Below are 22,078 nucleotides of genomic sequence, written 5' to 3' on the forward strand. Positions count from 1 at the left end.
GAGAAGACCTAGAGGTTCTGGCCATTCACATGGGAGTTGTCACCGCCCCAGTGACCTCATCTGTCCAAAGACAGGACCACGGAGCAGGGGCTGTGTCCCTTGGAGCCAGGAGCAGCACCGAGGAGAGGGCTCTGGGAGTCCCTGGGCGTCCTAACACTGAGTCCCTCCCTTCCCCACACCCTCCTGGGATGTGCTGCTCATTCATGTTAGCCAGTGTCTTTATGCTTTTATGAGCCAAGCACCATGCAGGGTGGGTAGGATGTAATATCCATAGCTGAGTGCTTACCATGTGCTCTGCTCCGTTCTATATGTGCATTAACGGATTTAATCCTCACCGAAACCCTACAGATCAGGACGACTGCCATCCCCATTTCACAAATGAGCAAACTGAAGGGAAAGAGGTTATGTTACTTCCAGGTGCTCCCACAGCTGGTCAGTGAGGATCTGAACGTGGGTCCCTGGGCTCCAGAACACTTCAGCACTGTCCTGAACTGATATCACGATGATAAACAAGCTGGACAAGGTCCCCATGTCACAGAACTTCCCTTCCGGCTCCGGAGACAGAAGACAGATGGGGGCAGGGCTCAGGTGTGGTCCCCGCCAAGGACGTCACCCTGACTCTCTGATGGGGGGCGTGCCAGCCATGGAATCAGGAAACACAGGGCGGGTGGGAGCGTGGCAGAAGGTGGACTCGGAAGGGTGGGTTGAGCTCAGTACGGGGTGCACTGGTGTGGGGCTGTCTGTGGGACGGGCCGGTGGCACCATCCGGCAGACAGCTGGAGTCCTACGTGGAGACAGGCCGGGAGGCATCAGGACAGCGGTGACAGCTGGAGACATTGGTGAAAAACTGCGTCTAGAAGACAGGCAAAATCAAGGCCCAGGAAAGGGAGTAAGAGTTTGCAAAAGAAAAGACTGTTAAATGTAATTATATTAAAATAAGACCCCTGTTCATCCAAAGATATCATTTAAAGAGTGCAAAGGCAGGAAAGAAAACTGGGAAGATGCCTGTAATTCTGATGACCTCCAAGGAGCAAGAATCCAGATTATATGAAGAAGGCACACAGATCAGTAAGAGAAGAACAGGAAAACGGACAAAAGATACAGGCAGATACTCCCTCCGCAAGCGAGCAAATCCCGGCAACCACTGAATAAATGAAAAGTGCCAGACCTCATCCGTGATCTGAGAAACGCAAATCAAACCCTCATAGATCCCATATTTCACATAATCATGTTGACCCAAAGTAAGAAATCTGGTGATAACAAGCGTTGGTGATGGTATGAAGCAACAGAAACTCGCACGTGTTGCCAGTGGGAATGTGAGTTGGCGCAGGCGCTTGGGGAAGCGGGCACTCATTCTCTGGGACAGCTGAAGATCCACGTCCCCTGACACCCAGAAATTCCATGCCTGCCAGGGTATGGCTGGGAGCTCGCACGCACTGCATGACACACGGGCACTATGGTAGACAATTTCTACAACAGCGCCCAGTGATTCTCACTGCCCGGCATTCTCTCCTCCTTGCAACCCCTCCTCTGGGTGTGGGTTGGACCACCAATGTGCTTCTCACCAACAGAATGTGGCACAGGTGACGCTCCTGAGATTAACTCACAAAATAACGTGATTTCCACCTGTTCACACCTTCTCTCTGGCCCTCTCACTGGCCCTCCTAGGAGGCCAGCTACAGTGCTGCCCCGCGGCCGCGTCCCCAGGGCAGGGGGTACCGCTTGCCAATTGCCAGCAACAATCTGAAGGCTTAGTCCAACAGCCTATGGGAAGTGAATCTTGCCAACAACCCCCCGAGGAAACGTGGACGTGAATTCAGTCCAGGCGAACGCTGACACGATCCCAGCCTCGGTCAGCGTCTGGACAGCAGCTGTGGGAGGCGCCGGGGCCGAAGGACCCAGGCAGCCAGGCCCAGAGTCCTGGTTGTTTTAAGCCACTAAGTTTTGGGGGTGATTTGTTATATGGAAATAGGTAACCAATACAATCACCAAATTGAGAATCACCCAAATGTCCATCAAAAGTAGGATGGACAAATAAACTGCAGATCAGTAACAGTCAGACAACGGAATGTTCGATAGCATTGAAAAGGAATGAGCTATGACTCTATCCAACAACATGGATAAAACATGAAGACATATGTTGAGCAAAAGATATATACATCTATATATATCATGACCCAAGAGAATAGACGAATATTATTTCACTTATATACAATGCAAAACAGGCAAGGCCACGTTGTGCTGTCAGGGTGTATGTATGTCAAGAGCCGACAGATGGCTTTACACGGCCAGGCCAACTTCACTGTGGAAGCCAGGGGCCCAGAGGGAGGCAGCCCCACTGGGAAGGGCTCCCACTGGGAAGGGCTCCCGCTGGTCTCGGAGGGCGGGGCCTCGTTCTGCATCCCATCCCACGGTGTTTGCGTTATGATTGCTCATCACAAAATGCTGCTGTGTTTTATGTGTGTGCACGATATTTCTCATTACAGAATTATCTAAGAGAGGAAGACTCACAGTAAGTGGACAGAAAAATAGGAAAACCGAGAAAGAGGAACTTAGGAAGGTCATCATCATGTGGCTCTCAAGAAGGTAAGGGAGAAATTAAATACCAAGGAGAGTGAAGAGTCCCACAGGATGTGGCCGGCGGCAGCGCCCTATGCTGGCAGATCCCCAACAGGCGTCTAAGATGTCCACGCCTGGCGCACCCCCCCCCCCCCCCGTGTGGGAGGCCGGTGATGCTCATGGGTCGTCTGTCCCGTGACCAGGTCACGTCTATAACACTCCATCTTAGCAGACCTTGAAGAAGCAAACAGCCACGTTGTGAGCTGCCTCATGGAAGGGCCACGTGGCCAGGACCTGAGGATGGCCCCCAGAGCGCGAGTGGTCCCCCCACCACTCAGCAAGACCGTGGGGGCTTCCACCCTAGGATCGGGAGACCAAGCTCTGCCAACAACTCCAAGCTCTGGAAACGGACGCAGCCTGCGGTTTCAGGTTTGTGAGACCGGAGCAGGGATTTCTGACCCAGGAAGCCATGGGACAGCACACAGGAGCTGTTTTCAGCCAGCAGTCGGGGATCCTCACGCAGCCTTATCTGCACCTTTCCATCCCTGGCCTGGCTCTGGGTACCACTTGTGGCAAGTGCTCCGTCAGCGCCGGCAAGAAGAGTGAGCTGAGGCTGATGGAAAGCTGTGTGGCTTCATTGCACCCTTAGCAGCCGTACTTGGGGACCGTAGGGCAGGGACTTTCTCTGCGGCAGCCCACGAGGGCCTCTGGGCTTCTGTGGAGCCACCGCCATGCCGCCATGCCCTGTAATCTGCAAGTCCTGGGAGACCCTGTGGGGGGGCTGGAGGAGGGGACGCACGGGGAGGTAGCTGGGACGGCCGTCTGCTACGGGTCTCAGATGTCTGGAGTAAAGCATGTCTAGCAGACTCTGGACGAGCTTATTCATGGCTCTCCAGGACGGGCATTACCTGCAAGCTCAGGAGCCTGTGAAGCCTGTGGCTTCCCAGTTTAGCCCTGAGCTCTGGAAGAGCCTCTGGCTGGTGCTCCCTCTTCGGAGAGGAAGTTGCCCTATATAAGTGGACATCGCCCATCCCTCTGTGCTGGACTCCGGCTTCCCGGCCTTCGGAAACGCCCCCACTGGATCTCCAGAGCCTCTTCCTCCCCTCCTCCTCCTTCCCCTTTTCTTCACCGCCTTCCTCTTTTTGCCAAAGCAGAGCTTTTTATTTCCAGGAGCTGTGTGCAGTTAGCCTCTCTCCTCTCCTCTCCACCAGAGGCCCAGACATGGACTTTAGACCCAGGGCCCTCTGGCCCCAGGATGATGGATGACGGGGCCGCTCTCTCCTGGGCCCTGTTTCCTCACCCTCCCCCTCCATCCCCCAGGTCCCTGTCAAGGTGGATGCCTTCCCCCCATGGGGGGCCAGTGAGCACCCAGCACTCGGCCTGAGCGGGTGGCCCCATGACCTGCGCCCGCACACCACAGTTTCAGGCTCAGCTGCAGGGTTGCATGGGTGGGGGTGCTGGGTCGAGCACACTTCCCTAACCTCCCGGCTCCTAGGCACCATGGGTGTGTCCAGGGGAGACGTTTTCCTGGCAACTCCAGTCCTGAGAACGTGAGAAGGTGAGATGTTCCTTTTCCCTTCCTCTTCTGGGCAGGGAAGGGGTAGAGATGGACCCTGAGTCCTTGCTTCTCTTCTCAACATGCAAGCTGGAGAATATTCTTCGGCCGCACTCAATGGTGAACGGTGTTTGTCTTGACTCCCTTTGTCCCAGAAGGTGCTGGCAGCTGCTGACGATTCGGCCTCCGGGCCATGCTCTGCGACACAGTGGGTCACCTGGATTGGGTCAGACCCAGAGCCGCCAGCTCCCCACCCGGGTCGGCCTTCCCACTGCAGGCGTGGCGGCGCTGGCTTCCTCCTCCCGCAGCTCCCGAGGCTCCCGCGCACAGGGAGGGTCGTCCTGCCTCCTGGCAGCAGGTCCCCGCTGTCCGGTCAGTGCGGCCCTGGACCAGGGCCTCCTCTTCCCCGTCCCTCGTTGACAGGTGTTCACCGAATCTCTACTCGGCAGCGCTGTGGGCTCCAGACCTGCCAGCCCCGCGTGCGAAGCCCAGCTCTGCGACCCGGGATGGGTTTCTGTTGAAGCCTCAGTTCCTGACCTGTGAAGTGGAAGGGTGATAATAGCCATGTTACCAGGCTGTTGTCAGGATTAAAACAGCACGTGGCCTGAAACTTCGAAGCCTGGCGGTGGTGGGACCACGTGGCTGTTGTCATGGTGATGTGGGAGTGGAGAAGCCCCACCTGTCACAGGACCGTGATGCACACACACACAGGCCACAGGGTGAGTGCCACAGATATGAGTGCCACAAGACAGCGTAGGGCACGTGGGTTACAGCTGGGCTGGTTCTCTATCGGCCGGGTCCTGCCGCAGTCAGGCCTGTCGCCATCATCGCCACCAGCGGCTGACCCCACCCAGCTCTGTGTCAGGTCTCTCTGATGGGCCGAGTGACTCTGGAATCCCACTACTTCAAGTCTTCCGATGGATTCTCCTTGTCCCTGTCCCCCTCGTAGCCTCCAAACTCGACTCTTGCCCCCTGCCCCTCCTGCCTCTCACCTGGAGCAGGACTCCGTCCTCCCCGCCCCACGATGCCTGGTCAGTGTGCTACTCATTCCCTCACACACCCTGACACCGTGTGAAGTTGGCTGTGTGTCCACCGTGCACTTGCTTAGTGCAGGAGCGCCCCGCTCCATCCAAGCCCCTCGCCGTGGTCAGCCCGTGGCTGCTTTGAACACACAACTAAGTGGAGGGGTCTCTGTGTGGCTAGACCCTCCCGAGCCCCATCCCATCCTCTCGCCTCCAGCCACAGGCAAACCCCCAGCCTGCTGTCTTCACGTCCCTCCTCTTCGATAAGAGCTCATGACTTTTCTTTTAAAATGATTGTTTCCATTTCAAAGGTGGCACTTGGCTACTGTCGGGCTGGAAGCTCCAGTACGGCAAACAAGGAAGGGACCACATGGGTTCGTCACCCATCCAGTTATAAGCGCTGCTAACACTCGGATGACTTCCTTTCCAAGCTACTGGCTATGCAGTCATCATGTGGCAATGGCAAAATTGGGTGACTTTTTTTAAGAAACAATCTTCGCTCCTGATTGTAAGAGTGCACACATTCACTGCAGAATATTACAGAAAATGACAACGTAAAGCAGGAAAACTTACCGAGATTCTCCTACGTGCCCACATTCTTCCTGCACACGCATGCACGTGCACACACACACACGCACACACGACACGCGGCACCTCCTTGCAACCACGAAACAAATTCAACGTTACCACGCCTTAAGGAGAATGGACTATGTTATGAAACACTTTGTTGGAAGACAGGACCAGGAATGCCACCGTAAGAAATGTGCCTGCACTCCTGTCCGAGGCGCCTCTGCCGGTCACGGGCAGCGGCGTCCATAGCGCGGGGCAGTGAAGCCATGGGCCTGGCTCAAGCCCCACGTTCTGCTACTTCCTGGCCCTAGGGCCTCGGATGGTTACTTAACCTCTCTGCGCCTCACTTTCCCTCACCTGTAAAGTGAGGGTCAAAATAGTACCCGCCGCGCCGAGCTGTTTGTCCTTTATTGCTTAGAACGGCGTCTGGCGCAGAACGGGAGTTAGCGAGTAGCATTCCCATTTAGCCTCCCGAATGCTCTGCTCTGCAGCAATGCAACCACCACCTGGTTTTGCAGCTGTCACTCAGCAAAACAAAGGCCACGTGGGTGGGAAATTTACCGCTACCAGCGGTGGTGTCCGCCTGTGTGCGCATGCACCACCATCAAAGCAAACTTCCCGGGCCCATGCATATGCCCCTGGAGGGGATCTCTGCATCCTGGGGAATAAGCTTCATCTTCGTCTCGTCTCCTCGCTCCTCCTCTCCTGAGCTGTGTGTGTGCGTGTACTGCATTGTCAGGGCCACACTGTTTATGCTCTTTTTAAGGAATAATTAACATAAAAGGATATCCACACACTTTAGGTGGAAGATGATACAGAGACTAATAATATTTGCTTCCTGGTATTGTATTATTTTTTAAAAATAAAACAAAAATACTGTACCACTCTCGATGTAGAAAAATCACTATTAAATTTCCTCGGTATTGTGTAGCTGTATCTAACAAAGCCAAAAAAGGTTCTTGGGTAAACCCCCCTGGCAGAACTCTCCGCCAACCCAACGGGTTACTGCTACTCATGGCCGCTGGAGAAAACACTGTTCTCTCAGGGCCCATGAGCACGGGAGAGGTGCCTCCAACCGTGGGCGGTGCTTACGCTCCACGCCGCCCACGGGGAGAGTGGCCTCCGACCACGCGCGGTGCGTGCGCCCCACGTCACACTGGCTGGAGCTAGAAAGGACGCAGACGCCGGGTGAGGAACAGGTGAGGGGACTCTGCGCAGTCACGCTTTGCTCTGGGAAGCCATAATCAGACTACAGTACTAAAATTGGGGTCCAGATCCAGCGAGAGAGGACCCATAAATACATTTGTATGTGCCTTCACCAGTCTCGTGTTCCAAATTTAGCTCTTGGTTGAATGGGACATAGGTTTATGTAACTTTTCCCCAAAATGTTATGTTTTCTATGCCCGTATATAAGAACATTTTTATACAGAATATTTTTATATCACATATCACAAGTAATTTGGCTGGGAATAATATTCTTGAATTCTTCCTTCACTCAAAGTGCGCTGGAGGTAACTAAGAAAATACTTAGCATTGCCTAGAAGTCTGTAACATAAAATCCATTTCTTTGTTCATAATGCAAATGTAAATTTTTCCCTTTTCTAGGAATGGTTATAGTATTTTCTTGCATTTCTTTATAATTGAAAACTACTTCCAGAAGTTTTCTAGAAATGGGTCAATTGCTTTTCCCTGGAATCCAGACTGCGCTTTTGTACTTCGGCTGTAGGCTGTGTTAATCCTGCTCCCGATCCTTTCTGTTTGCTGCAATGTCTTCTCCAGGAACACCTCCCATTCCCATGCTGGGGCTCCACTCTCTTTCCTCCTTCCTTCCTTTTAATGAGAGAGAGCGAGCGAGCAAGCAGGGGCGGGGGAAGGGGCAGAGGGAGAGAGAATCTCAAGCTGACTCCACGCCCAGTGTGGCGCCTCATGCAGGGCTCAGTGCAGGGCTGGATCCCAGGACCCGGAGATCATGATCTGAGCCACAATCAAGAGGCCGACGCTTGACTGACTGAGCCACCTAGGCGCCCCTCTCTCATTTCTACTCCTCAGAAGGTAAGACTCCCCCTTGTTCCACCTGCTGACTCGCACCTGAGGCTCTGTCTCGCACCTATTGCCCCAGACTCCTAGCGTTGACGTCTCTGCTCTTCCCTCCGCTTCCCGGAAGTGCTCCTGGAGGCGTCTTCACCTTGCTGGCTTAGTAGGTAACAGTTAGCTCTGCCCTTTACCCACACAACGTGGCTTCCCCTCAGTTCTTACTGTGAAAAGTTACCAAATGCAAAGGCTGCAAGAATAATACAGCAGTCATCACATAGATTCCATAATCGTCAATGTTTTACAATGTTGTAATATATGTGTATTTAAAATATGGACTTGTCTGAAAACAAATTGCAACTATTGTAACATGCCACCTTGAAGGACTTCAGCGTGCACGTCTCTTAATAGGAAGTTCTCTTTTTTATAATCTCAGTACTACATCCCACCTAAAAATTAACAATAATTCCCCAGTATCCAATAACCAGTCATATTCAGACTTCCCTGACTGTCCCCCCAGGGCCTTTCCCCCAAGTTCCGTGCATGGTCGAAGTTAACACATCACTTTCTGACGTTTGGCCTCTTTAGTCTTTAACCCAGAGCAGCCCCTTGCTCCCCACGCTTTTCCAGGATGTTACATGTACATTGTCCCACGTTCGGGATTCGTCTGATTGTTTCCTCTAGGTGTGTTTAGCTTATCCCGTTGCCCCTGTATTTGCTGTAACGGGGAGCTAGGTCTGCAGGTGACCTTCTCAGTGTGATTTCAGTGTCAGGGCAGGAAGCATTGGGCCCTCTGTGGTAAAGATGTATTTCCCCTCTGAGGTTAGCGAGCCATCCATGGGGTGATACCAGGCACCCATGTGAATTTTAACACTCCTGTTGTATGTTTGATTTCACTGTAGGATTTTCTGATCGTCCATGCAAGACCTGTTGTCTTCATCCTGGACTGTTTTCTCTCAGCTCTGCTTTTTGAGGTCCTATCTTTTACAGAGTGGATTTCTTAGCTTTCCTTTAGGTTTCTGTAGAAAACCTCCTGCCGAGATTGGGACATTGTCTAAGTCTTCAGGGTGATGGATGTTTCCCGTGTCCCACAGCATGCTTCACAGGTTCTGCTTGGGGTTTGCTCTACTCCTTCTCGAGGGGGCAGGGATTCACCTGGACGAAGCATGTGTCCACAGAGGGGCATGGCGCCCCTGCTCACTCACCTGTGTGTCAGGTTTCCTTTCTAGACTCATCTCTGCCAGCCCGATTCCCACATCTAGTGGCTGGATGACGAGTGTCTTCCCCAGCCTGTTCTCCGGTGTATAGAAGTCCCGTGCTCAGTGCCACGGCTCCCGGGGCTCCCCAACCTGTGTCCCTCCTCCCGCCGCTTCTTGCGGCCTGCCCCATTGGCTTTGGGTGTGGAGTCTGTGAGCAGGTGCGTGCGGAGAGAAGACAGGCTAGAAGAAGCACGGTTCCTTCCTGTTCAGTGGAGCTGCCATTTTTCTGGGTCGCTGTGAATTTTGTATTTCAGAATCCAGGCTGGGCAGTGGTGGGGAGCAATGGGGTCTCATATCTGCCTCTGGGCTCCTCCATCCAGGCTTACAAACTTTGTGGTTCGGAATGGCAATGGATTGACTGTTAGACCTAAATTTTAGGTTTCTTCTAAGTCTCTATCCCCACCAGTGTTTTACTGGGAAGAGGGGAAAGTTATGTTGGTGACTGACACGCAGGCTACCCCGCGCGTGTGTCCGGCTGCAAAGGCCCTTTGGAGTCGAGGCCCCTCCCGTGGCAGTCGGGATAGCATCTGGCTCCGGAACCCCTCTCCCCATCAGCCTCACCCTTATACTGTCCTTAGCTCCCTGTGAACGGAGGCTGCAGCCCCCGCAGTCCCCGTTCCTCTGAGTCCTGGTAGCACATGGTGTCTGAGCCCTCATGCTGTTCCATGCCCAGGTCTTCTGCTTCCCACTGTCGGTTTGGCCTGCAGGCCAGCCTGGAGCCCCAAGGTGGACGTTCCCGACTCCGGGGCACACGGGGGGCACAGTGCACCGCCGTGGAGCGTTTGTGTCCCCGACTTGCGCGTCGGGAAGCAGCCGATGCCGCACCAGCTCAGACTGGCTGGGGTTCCCACCGTGAACGATGCTCCTCCCGTGACCCACAGGCCGTGCCCTAAGCCCCACCACGTCCTGTCCCCACACGCCCGCGCATCCGCCCCGCACACCCTTCCCGGGCATGTCTCAGTTCTCACAGCGTGGACTTGATTTCCTGGAAAGCACAAAGAATAACGCCTTCCTCCCAGGACTGATGTGTGCGCGGGCGGAAGTGGGTTTGCTCCGTGCCGGGAACGCCTGGGCGCCTGGGACCGTGGATTCCGGGCGCCCCTATATGTGTGGGAGCTGGCCACCCTCTTTCTGTATCTTATTCCCTGTGTCTCCGTGCCCCGCTCTCACTTTCTTCCTCTGTGTTGGTTACTTTACGGTAACCGCCGCTGGGGTGGCAGATTTTTCTGGCTCGCAAGGCCTGTTCCTTGACCTTCTGAATAGTTGGGGCATAAAATTCCCAGTCTGTACTCGCGTATGGAGGGTCTTCCTGCGGCGGTCCTCCGCTCCGTCCTCGCTCGCGCACTCACCCGCCCATCCATGCAAACGCTTTGTAAACGACCGCGAACGGCTGGGAGTGTGTGTGTGTGTGCGAGTGTGCACGCGTGCATAACTGCAGCCACCTACCAGCTACCAAGACAAACGCAGGATGGGGGGGAAGGGCTGAGCAAGGGAGGGGCTCTGATGGGCAAGTAGCAGGTGACAGCGATGTGCCTTTACCACCTTAACTGGGTTCCTGATTCCCACACGTTATTCTAGGGGAATTCCCGTTCACTTAGCCTTCGGGAAACTCGCGGTAATTCCTGGGGTGGTCGCGTCCCCCAATGCGTATTAGCTAGAATGGCTTCCCCAGGAGGGCACAGGGCTCTGGGGAAGCCGCCCGCTGCCATCGGGCACCCGGGGACATGACGGCGCCAACCATCTGCTAACTGCAGCCAAGCCCACGCAGAATGGACGTCACCGCGGAAGGTGGCTGGGGAGGAGGGCTGCCGGGAGGGACTATAGCAGGCTGCAGGCCTGTCCCGGAGGGTGGCCGGTCCCCGCTGGGCAGGACAACCATCACCTGCCGTGCGGGTCAGTGGGGCTGCTGAGGGGGCGCCCCCGGCGTGGGCACGGGGAGGTGCAGACACAGCCTAGGAGGCCGTGCCACCAGGGACCTTCAGGACAAGACGCCGCCAGTGGTTTTGGCAGAGGTGCCTCTGGGGACGTGGGAGCAGATTTGGAGGAAACAACCCTCCAGACGTCAGTCCAGCACCATCTTCCCTGTTGCACCCCATCCTTGCAGCCACCTCAGCTCATGGCTGTGGATTCACAAGCCCTCCCCGGATCCCTCGGGCCCCTGCTTGCCCGGAGGGACACAGGGCCTGTCACGTCTCAGCCTCTCCCCTCCCCAGACCTCTCAGGGGAGGGACAATGCTCAGCGTCGGGGGGACAAACCGAGTCCTCAGAGGAGAGGGGCCATCCTGAACAAAGAGCTGCCTCCCGCATGTCCAGACCCACCATGGGTGGTCCTCCCCATGTGCCTTGTGACCCTTAGGCTTTCTATCTTGGGAGGTCCCTGGCTGCCCAAGGGTAGGGGGTGGTCCCGGCCTGTTGGTTGCTGTGGCCAGAGGTGCCCCACTGCCCAGGGGGTCTCTGTGCTGCTCAGGACTAGCTCAGCGGGGGAAGGCCAGCCCCTCTGCCTCCCATCCACACCACTCTCCACCAGGCTGGCCATGCAGACCTTCGCTTCCACCCTCAGGATGTGGTCAAAGCAGCTTAGCTCATGCACATCCCCAAACTCTTGCTATCCCTGGCCCATAAAAGGAAGCAAAGGGTTTCTTAAATGAGGTATGAAAACCATGCACCTTAAAGAGAAGGACTGATGAAGTATTTGACTACATTTTTTTTTAAAGATTTTATTTATTTATTTGACAGAGAGAGACACAGCAAGAGAGAGAACACAAGCAGGGGGAGTGTGAGAGGGAGAAGCAGGCTTCCAGCGGAGCAGGGAGCCCAATGCGGGGCTCGATCCCAAGACCCTGGGACCATGACCTGAGCCGAAGGCAGACGCTTAACGACTGAGCCACCCAGGCACCCCAGGATTTGACTACATTTAAGACCAAAAAACCCTTTAGTTTTCATATGCTTCTACTTCATCATAAATAAGTGAAAACAGCACTCGAAGACGGTAATAATGTGTTGGTAGCGTGCACTGCTGACGAAAGCTTGGTATTCAGGATGTCAGTCATGCCCACAGACCCCTAAGCTAGAGACAGAGAACACCACCGAAAGATGGGCAAAGATGTTCTGTTCCAGGGAGAAAAAGCGTCAGTGGGCAATGAACTCATGAAACTGTACCAGCCTCACCAGCGATCAGAGATCTCCCACCCAAACCAGTGTGATGCCACGGCATCCTGCTGGGAGGCAGGTGTCTCTTCCCCATCCTGACGTTTGCTTCAAGGAGGAGACCCCTTGTATCCACAGCCTCTCATGCTACCCGGTCTCCTCCCCACGGAGATGGACTGACTTACCTGGTCGGCGTATTCGGCTCCTGTTTTTCTCCTGGGTGAGGCTCACGTCACCAGGACCCAGAGTGCAGGGAGTTTGGCCTCTCTTCCCCCCAGCCTGGGCAGGCGTGGTTACGCCCAAGCGCACGCTGTTCCGAGGCTCCCACTTGCACCCGACTTTACCACTGCTGATGGTGATGCTGGCCGTCCACCTGCCCAGTGCTCTGCCTTCTTCCTTGAGTGGCTCAGTGCCACGAGGACAATGGCGCTGGTTGTCCTACCAGCAGAGCTCCCCCAAAGCCTGCCCATCACCTGGCAAAAATGAAAAAACAAAACCCGAAAAACTAACAACTCCAGCGTAGCGGGCCCCCGTGCTGGCCGACGGGCCTGGGAAGCCAGCGGTGAGCTGCTGTGCGGCTGCGGGTGCAGAACACCCCCCTGGGCTGGACGGGGTACGGGAATGCTGCCTGTCGCTCCTCGCCTGAGCCTGGGCCTGCATGACAGCATGCGGCGCTTCGTCCTTACTGAGCCCAGACACGGCCCCAGAGCCCCTCCCCCAGACCCTCCAGGGAACTAAATTCTTAGTCTTTTCTGACACTAGTTTTAGTGCTTAAAATTTTTTGTTCATGCTTAAACATTTCTTTGCAATAATATTGATGTGTGGACGGGTCCACTGCTGAGCGTTTGTAATTCTCAGAGAATGGGAGGAGCTGAGTGACACCGGCTAAGGAAATTAGGGCGCGTTGACATCCTGGGGCACATGCAGGCTTTGAAGATGGTCTTGGAGAATATTTAAGTCTGTGAGACGCAGATCTACATCTATGTGTGGAGAAACATAAATTAGCGTATTGTGTATATATACCTGACCCTGTCCCGCCTGCTGGGTCTGAAGAGGAAGCCACGTAGACGATCTTCCTGGGTGGCCTGTGTACCGAGAGCCCTCCACGGCGGGGGGCGCTGGCTTGCGGACACCCTGCCTTGCTGGGCGGGACAGCACCTCCCGGGCCCCCATGGCCCCTCACATGGGCGCTGTCCGGGCTCGCTGCCCGCACCGTTGTCCCCCCGCGGCCGTGGCACAACCGCGTGCCCTGACCCTGAGGACCGTCGGAGGAGTCGTCCTGCTGCCTCAGACCAGGGGGAGCTTGCTGAGGAGGGGCAGGGGGTGGAGGGGCCCCTCCTCAGAGTCTGGGTGGGGTGGAGATGCGCTGCATGCGCCCCTGTCACCTCCTTCCCTGGGGGAGTGGGTAACCAGTGGGACAGTTAAGACTCAGGCGGCCCCGCCAGCAGGGGACCAAGGATCGGCAGCAGCCGAACAAGGAGCTGGGGGGGGGGTGGGCAGGAGCCCCCGACCTGCCGTAGAGTCAGAAGCCCCCAGGCTGAATGTTCGCTGTGCATCCCTGAGCTGTCCCCGAGTGCTGGCCGTGTGTCCCTGCAGACCGGGCCGAGCTCCTCCTCCCCCACGTGGCAGGTCTGGCCGTGGACACGAAGGCCCGGCACCGGGGTCTCAGGAGGAGGCGACACAGGTCTCCTCACTCCGGGAACTCAAGGGCAGGCCTCCTGGCAGCGGAACGTTGCCGACGGCGAGATTTGGACCTGCTTCCACAGTCCTCCCGGGAGTAACTCATTTACGGACACAACGGTTGTGGGTGGCAGGTGCGGCAGAGACACCAGCTTTGTCCCGTGTCTGCCATGTGCCTGGCCGCGGCCGCCGCCTCGGACCCACCAGCCTGCCTGGACGCCGGCCTCTCCCACGCTTGTCCTCTCGCTCCCCTCCGCGCCCCTTCACCTCCAGCCGCCGCTCCCTGGACTGAGTGCAGCTTGTGGACGGTCCCCGGGCTGCAGACCCGGGGGCAAGGGGAACACCCCGCTGGGAGATGGCGGGAGTGGGGTTTCCAAAGCATGGTTTTCTGCTGTTTTAAATTTCCTAACCACGAAAACATTAGGAGTTTCATACTGTTGCAGGGAAAATGGAAATATGATTTATGCCCAAATTATGGACCCAATTTCATAGATATTTGGTACTTCTATCGTGAATCTGACAGGTACATATTCTTTTTTTCCACTAAGAAGCTGTTGAGTATGGAGAGAAACTACTTAAATGTAATAACTCTTCACTGAAACCCCAGATCAAACATTTTACTAAGTGGAAAAATGCGGGAGTTGTTCTGTTAATTCAAGAACACAATCCGGGGCCTGCTCTTGCCACAACAGGTCAACACGGTGCTGGAGGTTCTAACTGATTCTGTGGGATGGGAGAGTGAACCCAGAGCAATAAATATAGGAAAAGGACAGAAGATATCTTCATTTGCAGACGACTGGAGGCGTACCTAGACAATCTATTAGGTTTTATTACAACTGGTAGAATTTAGAAAGGTAGAGCAATACAGAGTTTTGATCCCATTCATAAGAGCAACAGAACTATACACTTTCTAAGGCTAAGAAAGGTATGCTACTGCTTCAAATGATAGAATTGAAGCAAAGGACATAAAACCGAACCTCCACAGCTGGAGATGTACAAGACGGGTTTCTGTGCAGAAAGAGTATCAGACACGTGCCAGCCCTTAAACTAATATATAAATTTAGGGCAATTATAATTAAAATGCTACTTTTTAAAAAAGATTATTTATTTGAGAGAGAGAGAGGGAGAGAGAATCTTCAAGCAGACTATGAACTGAGCGCAGAGCCAGACGCAGCACTTGATTCCAGGACCCGGAGATCACCACCTGAGCTGAAATCAAGAGTTAGACGCTCACCAACTAAGCCACCAAGGTGCCCCTAAAAATCCTGCTTTCAAGAACTAGATAAAGTAATTTTAAATTTAATATGGATAAAATAATTTCAGGGTTCAAAAGTTCAGAGAATATTCGTGAAGAAAAGTAGGAATGAGAGAGGACCAGCTTCAGTAAACGATATGACGCAGACTCGCGTTCTCAGTGCCTGGACGGCCCGGGGTCAGCACCAGAGTGGTGGGTGGGACACGGACGAGAGAGTCCGGAAAGAGATGCAGATGACAGAGGGAGCCAGACCGTGATGGTGGCACCTCCAGCCAGAGGGAGAGGTGGTTTACTGAAATTGTACCCACACAACTGTTTTTCCAACTTCAAGAGAAACAGATATATGCCCCAAGCATATATAAAAACAAATTCTATGTGAGTTGAGTGTTGGCATAAAAATAAAACAGGAAGGTCTCAGGATAGGATTTTGGGGCATATTTATAAAAGCTTGGGTGAGGGAACTCGTCCTAGCTGAGGAAGGAACCTCGTAAGCCATCAAAGAAAGGGTAAAAATATGTGGACTTACAAAAATTAGACATTCTGTATGACACGAAAAATCCATAAGCAAAGTCAAAGAGTGAACAGTTGATTAGGCCGTGTATTTCCGTTAGGTGGATAGAGAGGAATAGAGAGTGTCCGTGAATTAACTGTATTTTTCAAAGATAAATCATAGTAAGAAAACCGTGGCAGAGGCGACCCAAGAGTCCAGTAAACACACGAAAAGAGCCCAATCTCACTCATTGTCACGAAGTACAGGTTAAACAAGGAGGTTTTCGGGTGACCCGCTTGTCCCCATTGGCCTGGAACGTCCAGGATTGGAAACCCCTGGGTCCTGAGAGAAGGAAGAAGAGCCTGGAGCGTCCGAAGCTCGATTGGACCAAACGTTTCCTTGGCAAGATCACGTCCGCACAAATCGTGCTTCTGGACTCCATCAGGGCCCCCCAGCTCCCCCCAGTGCTCACCTGCATGTCCGGTCCCCTGGCAGACAGGAATGCAGCCTGTGCTCTGGGTGCTGGGGAGGCAGAGAGGCAAGATTGGGGGGCGGGTGTTATGGACTGAATGTGTGCCCCTAAAATCCACATGGCGAATCCCTAACTCCCAGGGCGATGGTATTTGGCTGGTGGTCTAATCAGGTTGGAAGAGGTCTTGGGGACGAGGCCCTCCATGATGGGACCTTTATGGTGACCTCATATGAACAGACAACAGCTCTCTCTGCCACGTGACGGGGCAGCAAGAAAGTGGCCGTGTGCCACAGAGGGAAGGCTCTCCCCAGAACCTGGTCACGTGGACACCCTGACCTCAGACTCCCGGCCTCCAGAACTGCCAGAAACAATGGTCTTCTTCAAGCACCCCCATGGCTGGGGCATTTGTTAATGGCCACCCAACAGGGGACTCCCCTCCAAGTCCAGGGAAGCACTGACCGGTTAGACCCCCTCGTTAGGAAGGCAGGTTCTCGGGCCTTGGCCAGACTTTCACAACCAGAACCGCGGGGAATGGAGCCCGGCAGTCCGAGCAGCCAACAGCTGATTGTCGCACCTGCTCTGGTGGAAAGCCACTCGTTTAGACTCTGCCTCAGAAGTCCCGCGTCTCTGGAGACGCGCTGTCGGGCTGCCGGGCCCTGGCCGGGACCCATGCTGGGGGGCTGCAGGGCGTGGGGCAGAGAGAGGTTGGCCAGAGGGCTTGCACTCACGCGGGGTGGGAGAAATTCACCAGCCGCTGCCGCCTTCCCAGCTTCCCTGCCCGGGCCGGTGGGGCAGCGGCGGGGATGGAGCCCCTTCCCCCCACCCCAGCCCTGAGCGGAGGAGCTGTGTGGCCCCCAACGGGCTGCTGAGGAGCTCAGCCTCCTCCATCCTGTTCTTGAGTGAGTCAGGCCCCGATGGCATGCCTTGCCCATGCCGTCAGCGAGACCGGAGAGGCTGCCTCTCATCAAAGCTCTGCCGCCTCGTGCTGGGCACCTGCTGGCGGGAGAAAGGGACGTGTCCCGGCCAGGGGCCACAGCCAGTCCCTCCAGACTGGCCTTCCTGGCTCAGCCCCAGGGGGCAGGGGGGTGCAGCCGAGGTGAGAAAGTCTGTGAACGGCGGTGTCTGCCGTCCTCGGGAACAGACACCTGTGTGTCCGCCCTGGCTGGGCTAGGGGCAATGCCAGACTTGCCAGACACCCCGTTAGAAGGGAGGGGCCGTCAGTGACCGGCTCTGGGCGTGTGTGATGGGGAGTCTTATGTGTCAGTGTGACTGGGCCACGGGGGCCCACGTTGTTCCTGGCATTCCTGGGTGGGATTAACACAGGAATCCGTAGGCTGTACTCCCCAGAGGATGGTCTTGTCCAATCTGTTGAGGCCCGAGTAGCACACAAGGCTGACCATCCCCTGAATGAGGGAGGCCTCCTGCCTGATGGCCTTTGTGCGGAGATGCGGCTCTTGCTGGTCCCACAGCGGCTGCCAGCCTTTGGACTTGAACAGGGACACGGGTTCTGAGGGTCCCATGACTGCATGAGCCAGCTCCTTACGGTAAACCTCTCTCTGAGCGTGCCCCACGGGCTCAGCGTCCTGACGACCACACATGTAAGCGGATGGGTCCCGCGCGTGGAGAACTGGCCAGACGCCTCCTCACAGAGGCCTCTGCGCCCGACATGGGGTGGGGTGCTGAACAGCAGACTGGGCCGGGGGGCTGGCGGCAAGGAGCTCACCGTGTGTTGGGGGAGCCCCACATCCTCCTTACCGAGTGGGGCTCAGGGCTCAGGTCCCGCCAGTTTCCTCCCTCTGCAGTTCCCCCCCGGCCAGGTGGGCCTGGCGCTGTTCGAGGCCCTGTCACTGTGGTGGCTGAACTCTGGGCGCTATTCTAGGCTGGAGGAGGGAGCCTCAGGCACGAGGGCAGATGCACAGACTGGGACACGGGAGACGAAGGTGCCCCACACTGAGCAGGGTGGACAGGCTGCATCCCAGGGGCCTTGCCAGCATGGGGTTTGAACACCACATCTCTACGGTTCCCCCTAAATTCAGCATGCAACATTAACTAGAGGTCAACTTTTTTTTTTTATAGGTTTTTCTTTTGGGGTAAACGTACTTCAAGGAGGGGCGCCTGGGTGGCTCAATCGTTAAGAGTCTGCCTTTGGTTCAGGTCATGGTCCCAGGGTCCTGGAATCGAGCCCCACATCGGGCTCCCTGCTCCGTGGGAAGCCTGCTTCTCCCTCTCCCACTCCCCCTACCTGTGCTCTCTCTCTCACTGTGTCTCTCTCCATCGAAAAATAAATAAAATCTTAAAAAAAAAAAAAAGTACTTCCAAGGAAAGGCTCAAGTCAAATTTAATGAGTTTTGAAAAAGGGGAACAGCTGCACAAGCCAAACCCCATGAGGCTAGAGACTAGCACTGCTGCCTTGCCGGAACGTTCCCTCTTGCTGGTCCTCAGCGGACCCCAGCCCCCAGCCCCAGAGGCAGCCGGGGTCCCAACTTCTCCACCACCTGCCAGTTTAAGTGGAGTCGTACGCTGCAGGCTCCTTCCCCTGAGCACGTCTTCAAGATTCATCCGTGATGAATGAATGACATTGCACACGTCCGTAGCTCCCGCCTGCCTGCTGCTGGGGAGCACCCACCGTGTGTGGTCCCGCCCTCCTCTTGGCAGGTGCCCAGGCCGCTTTCCGGCTTGGCTCCCGGGGACGACAGTGGGTTCACAGCTGCATCTTATTAGTGAAAGTGGTACACCTGCTGAAGGTCACACTGCCCGTGGGGGCAGGGCCTCAACCCGAACCCAGCGGCCGGCCTGACGCCAGAGCCCAGAAGTCCTTCACGTCCCTGTCTCTGGCCGCTGCTGGCCTGGGGCAGCTCAGCATTCACCGCACCTGTGCATCAGGGCAGTGTCTGCGAGGGGCATCCTCGGAGCTGCCTTGAGCCCTGCTTGGCTGTGGGGCAGCGAGGTGACCTTGGGCACACGCCTGATCCTGCCTCTGCCTCTGCTTCGTCGTCCGTAAATCGGGGTGCTCACAGATGCCTTCGCAGGTCGTTTAAATGAGCTGATGTCCACACAGCCCCGCGCTGGGCCTACGGTAAGTGCCGGCGGGGGCTGGTGCTACGACTTTGACGGACACAGGGTTAGCGCTGTCCCGAGGCCAGATCCCTGTGCGAGAGGAAGGACCTGGCTTTCACGAGGCCATCAGCTTCACACAGGCGTGCTTGTCAGCATCCTGCCTCGCGGTGTCATCCAGCACCCCCTGAACCTGCCTGCACTCACGCCGGGGGCCGTAGCCCTGGGGCCGCTCTGGACCTGGGGCAGCAGGAACCACTGAGCCGTGCTGCTCGTCCGTCCGGTGCTAGGGGTTCCCGGGCAGGTGCTCCTGGCGTTGCAGAGGGTGGGCCCGAGCTCCCGGCAGGGACATCTCAAGAACAGACCGTCCCTCCGCTGCGTCTCCCCTCTGCTGTGTTCTTCCCAAGCCCTCACTCCTGCTGCTTGGCTTCACGTCCCCACACCAACCACCTGCAAACAAGCCCTTGTTTCCGGCTGAGGAAGCTTCTGTCGTGCACAGGCCAGCAGGGAAGGCAGACGGAGAGCCGGGGCCGGGCGGCGCCTTCCAGCTGGTCCGTTGCGAGTCCAGGTGCCTGTGCGGCCCGGGGGACCTGGCCAGTGCGTCCTGCGAGGCTTGAGGGCATTCGGCGTCAGGACGGGACTGGTTCCGGGTCTGTGCTAAGGTGCTGCAGCCCCCGAATTAAACAGACGGTTCCTTGTAGGATGGAACCCATCGTCATCATATGATCCAGCTGTCCACCTTGGCATACCCTCAGAAGAACGGAATGTGGGGTCTCGAGCTCTCTGGTGCAAACATGCAAGGGGAGAGTATCTGGCTTGAAAAAGAAGGAAATTCTGCCACGTGGACGAACCTGGAGGACACTAATGGGGCAGTGTCAGCAGAACGTTCTGGAAGAGAGTACATCCTGCGTCTCTGCCTGGGGTCTGGGTGGCCCTGGGAGCACAGGAATATCACTTCCCTAGTTTTGGAGAAAGCAGGTGAGGAGGGGACCAGCCTCGCCAGGACACTTCCAGCCCCCCACTTGCACCCGGTGCTCCCAGGCTGACACCCAGTGTCTGTTGGGAGGACCTGAGAGTCTCCGCTGTTTGGGTCTGGGGTCCTTGGATCATGGGGTGCAGGCTCCCCACTATGGGGTAGGGGAAACACCCCCTTCTGGAGAGGACAGACTCATCTTGGAAGTGTCAGACTTGCTCATACAAGAGCCGAACCAGTCCCCACACACTCTCTATGGCCGTGCACTCAAATGTCTGCTATTTGCAGTCATTCCCAGAAGCACGGGATCGTTCATTCATTCGTTCACTCAAAGAACATTCACTGTCCACCAAGTAGAGCCACGGAGCTGGGCCCCAGGAATGGCTACAATGGAGGCCAACCTGCCCACTCCCCCCCGCCGGAGCCTCCAGTCCAGGGCCAGAGCCTGTGGGACGAGGTGGCACGAAGCTGGGAGAGGCCTGGCAGGGGAGCAGGGATTCGGGCACAGAGGACAGGAAAGACCTTCAGGGATCCTTACGCTGAGAGCTGAAGCCCCAACAGGGAGCCCAGCAGAGGGGTCAGGGCAGCATGCGCGATGCCCTTGGGAGGGGCCTGCGGGGTGAGGGGAGAGGGCCCCCTTGGTGTGTAGAGGAGAGGGGGCTGTGTTCCCATTCTGCGGGTGCGGGAGGCTGCTGGGCTCTGAGGCAGAGAACTGGGAGCTGTTCCTGCCACTGGCCAGGAGGTTCCGTTAGCGGCGGCTGCCCCAGCTGCTGGTACTGGACTGGCCAGGCCCCTGTCCCCCTAGCTGGCCTCCCACGCGGGCTCCCTCCCCGGCCCAGCCAGCCTGGGGGGCAGATCCTGCTGAATTCCTTCATCTTCCAGGGGCCTCTGGGCGTCTGCAGTGTGGACACAGGTGGGATTCGGGGGTTTCCGAACTGGCGCCCCCTGATTCTTTGAGCAAGCCTGCCTGGGGCAGCGTCCCTGGGACCCAGCGTCTTCCGGGGCTTTGGGCTGAGAGACTGCAGGCTGATGGGGTCAGCAGCTCAGCTCACCTGTGCCAGGACCACTCCCCGACCCGCCTTCCCCCACTCGTGTGCACACTCGCACCCACAACGCACACGGTCTTGGAAGGTGGGCTTTGTTGCCGGGTGCTAAGGGCTCGGGCTCCTGCCTGGAGCATCAAATGCTTAGAGGAATCGCAGACATGGCCGGAGGGAGCCCAGCGCTGGACTGCATAGCTCCCAGCATCACTCATTCACCACTCGGCCTGCTTTGGATATGCTATTATTTGCTGATTTTTAAAAGTTGCTTTTTTAAAAATGAAGTATCCTGATTTAAAAAGGAGAATGTATTTTTGTTGTACACGTGGAAGGCTAAAAAGCAAACACCTAAATCTCCAAAGAAGGCTGCCCGCATAACATGTACAATCGTCTGTGTCCCCCAACAGGCAGGTGTACCCCACCTGGGGATTTGGCCTGGGTCTGGGGGCACCTGGGAGGAGCCCCTGCACCAGCACCATGCTAAGCCTGGGGCACGAGCACCCACTGCAGGCAGGATGGGCCCTGCATCCCCCTTGTGTGGCAGGCTGACCTGAAGATGCATGTCCTCGTGGGGGGCTCGAGAGGAAGGGGTCAGCCCAGGAGCAGGTGGGACTGGCCCCAGGAGACTTCCAAGGCATGAGGCTCCAGCTGCCTCCCAAAGGGCTCCCACGACCCCGAGATCATGACCTGAGCTGAGACCGAGAGTCCAGTGCTTACGGACACCTGGGGGGCTCAGTCGTCAGGAGTCTGCTCTCCGGGTCCTGGGATTGAGTCTCGCATCAGGTTCTCTGCTCTGCAGGGAGCCTGCTTCTCCCTCTGCCTCTGCCCCTCCTGCTGGTGCGCTCTCTCAAATAAATAAATAAAATCTTTTAAAAAAGAGAAAAAGAGTCCAAGGCTTAACCACTACACCACCCAGGAGCCCCCAGAAGTTGGAAATTCTAAAAGCAGGGCTGCGTCCGCCAGGGGTACCC

The 22,078-nt window shown here is 56.2% G+C and overlaps 1 long non-coding RNA gene across 1 annotated transcript; it reads left to right on the forward strand.

Annotated features, from left to right (window-relative positions):
- Window positions 1-6,854: 6,854 nt before the first annotated feature.
- On the forward strand, window positions 6,855-18,312 carry LOC144382477 (uncharacterized). The gene is made up of 3 exons (XR_013449469.1): window positions 6,855-6,905; window positions 7,622-7,758; window positions 18,195-18,312. It is a non-coding gene; the product is annotated as an uncharacterized LOC144382477 (long non-coding RNA).
- The last annotated feature ends 3,766 nt before the right edge of the window (window positions 18,313-22,078 follow it).

This window comes from Halichoerus grypus, chromosome 7, assembly GCF_964656455.1.
Source record: "Halichoerus grypus chromosome 7, mHalGry1.hap1.1, whole genome shotgun sequence".
NCBI lineage: Eukaryota > Metazoa > Chordata > Mammalia > Carnivora > Phocidae > Halichoerus > Halichoerus grypus.